The sequence below is a fragment of the Arachis hypogaea genome, chromosome 7 (genome assembly GCF_003086295.3).
Source record: "Arachis hypogaea cultivar Tifrunner chromosome 7, arahy.Tifrunner.gnm2.J5K5, whole genome shotgun sequence".
Lineage (NCBI taxonomy): Eukaryota > Viridiplantae > Streptophyta > Magnoliopsida > Fabales > Fabaceae > Arachis > Arachis hypogaea.
In genome coordinates, this window is record NC_092042.1 from 28,890,198 (window position 1) to 28,892,652 (window position 2,455).

At 43.1% G+C, this 2,455-nt stretch overlaps 1 non-coding gene across 1 annotated transcript; it reads right to left on the reverse strand.

Annotated features, from left to right (window-relative positions):
• LOC112704305 (small nucleolar RNA R71) lies at positions 1 to 109 on the reverse strand. Its single transcript, XR_003154937.1, has one exon. It is a non-coding gene; the product is annotated as a small nucleolar RNA R71 (small nucleolar RNA).
• Between the last annotated feature and the right edge of the window lie 2,346 nt (positions 110 to 2,455).

The window sequence follows — 2,455 nt, forward strand, 5'->3', positions numbered from 1 at the left end:
AAGATCAGGGTGAAAATTCAGACATTCAGATAGAAAGATGGTGAATCCCTCTATGAAGCTTGGGAAAGATACAAGCAACTGATCAGGAGATGTCCTTCTAACATGCTCTCAGAATGGACTATCCTAGGTATTTTTTATGATGGTCTGTCTGAGATGTCCAAAATGTCATTGGATCATTCTGCTGGTGGATCACTCCACCTGAAGAAAACACCTACAGAGGCACAGGAACTCATTGAAATGGTTGCAAATAACCAATTTATGTACACTTCTGAGAGGAACCCTGTAAACAATGGGGTGGCTCAGAAAAAATGAGTTCTGAAAATAGATACTCTGAATGCCATATTGGCTCAGAACAAGATCTTGACCCAATAAGTCAACATGATTTCGTAGCATTTAACTGGAATGCAAGCTGCAGCTAGCAGCACTCAAGAAGTTTCCTCTGAAAGAGAAGCTTATGATCCTGACCAACCCATAATGAAAGAGAACCTTATGAAAACACCTACAATCCTTCGTGGAGGAATCATCCTAACTTCTCATGGGAGGATCAACAGAAGCCTCAACAAGGTTTCAATAACAATCAAGGTGGAAAAAACCAAAATAGTTCAACAACAAAACACCATTCCCATCTTCTTAGCAAGAGATAGAGACTTCTAAAAAGAGCCTCTCTGACTTAGCAAACATAGTCTCTAAACTCTCTAAGACCACACACAGTTTCATAACTGAAACTAGCTCCTCCATCAGAAATCTGGGGGTACAAGTTGGTCAGCTGAGTAAGAGGATCCCTAAGACCCCTCCTAACACTCTTTCAAGTAATACTAAAGTAAATCTAAGAGAAGAGTGCAAGGCCATAACTGCTGAAGCTGAGGCCGAAACTGGAAGAGGTGATATGGCGTTGAACTCCAGTAAGGAGGCCCCTATTGGGCATTCAACGCCCAAAAAGGAAGATGCTTTGGCATTGAATGCCAGTAAGGAGGTACTTACTGGGTGTTCAACGTCCAAAATGGCACAAAGGCTGGAGTTGAACACCAAAAATGGAGTCTCTATTGGGCGTTCAATGCCCACTAAGAAATTCCCTATTGAAGAATTGAAGGAACCCAAGGCTCATGTAGAGATCATAGAGGCTTCCTTGAATGCACTGTTGCAATTCATGAGCTCTGAGGAATACTCTTCCTCTGATGAGGACGAGAAAACTAAGAAAGAGCAAGTTGCTCGGTATCTAAAAGCTCTCATGAAGCTAAATGCCAAGTTATTTGGAATAAAGACTTTGGAGGAAGAATCTCCAGTACTCACCAAGGAACTCAATGCCTTGGTTAAGCAAAAATTACCTCAGAAGAAGCCGGACCCCAGAAGCTTCTTAATCCTTACACCATAGGCACCATGGCCTTTGAGAAGGCTCTGTGTGACCTAGGGTCAAGTATAAACCTCATGCCACTCTCTGTGATGGAGAAATTGGAAATTTTTGAGGTGCAAGCTGCAAGAATCTCACGAGAGATGGCAGACAAGTCAATGAAAAAGGCATATGGACTGGTAGAGGATGTCTTAGTAAAGGTTAAAGACCTCTACATCCCTTCTGATTTCATAATCATATATACTAGGGAGGATGAGGATGAATCCATCATCCTTTGAAGACCTTTCCTAGCTACAGCAAAAACTGTGATTGATGTAGACAGAGGAGAATTAGTCCTACAATTGAAAGAGGACTATCTCGTGTTCAAGGTTCACAAACCTCACTCTGCATTGGTCAGAAACAAGCACAAAGTGCTTTAACCACTCCTCTCAGTACAGAGCCTAACAGATCCCCCAAACACCAACTTTAAGTTTGGTGTTGGGCAACCATCATCAAGCTCTGAGAGGAAGGGTGGTAAAAAGAGAGTATCAAAAGGCTGAAGGGACAAGAAAATCCCTATTGAAGGCCTCTCACCTGGAACGAGAGTTGTCTTCACAGACAACCCAATCATCCCACATACTGTGAACAGGATCCTATCTCTAGAACATGTGGAGCTTAACCATGAGAGCACAGACAAGAAGTTCACTGTAAGGGAAGAAATTCTGAGCCCCTATACATCTCCGTAAGGAGCTAACCGTCAAGCTAGTGACGTTAAAGAAGTGCTTGTTGGGAGGAAATCCAACCATAATTAGTTATTTCTTTTTTATTTTATCTTCCATAGTTGTTTTTATCATGTGTAGTAGTCAAGACAGAGACAGAAACATTCAGGATTGGAAAAAGAACACCCTGGCACAAGTTCTTTGCTGGCGTTGAACGCCAGACAAGGAGGCAAGAGTAGGCGTTCAACGTCCACAAAGAGTAGAAAAGCTGGCATTGAACGCCACACACAGTGTCCCTAATGGGCGTTCATCGCCCAGAGAGAGGCATGAAGCTGGCGTTGAATGCCAGCCTGGGAGCAGAGACTGGGCGTTCAACACCCAACAAGAAGCAGTGACCTGGCGTTAAACG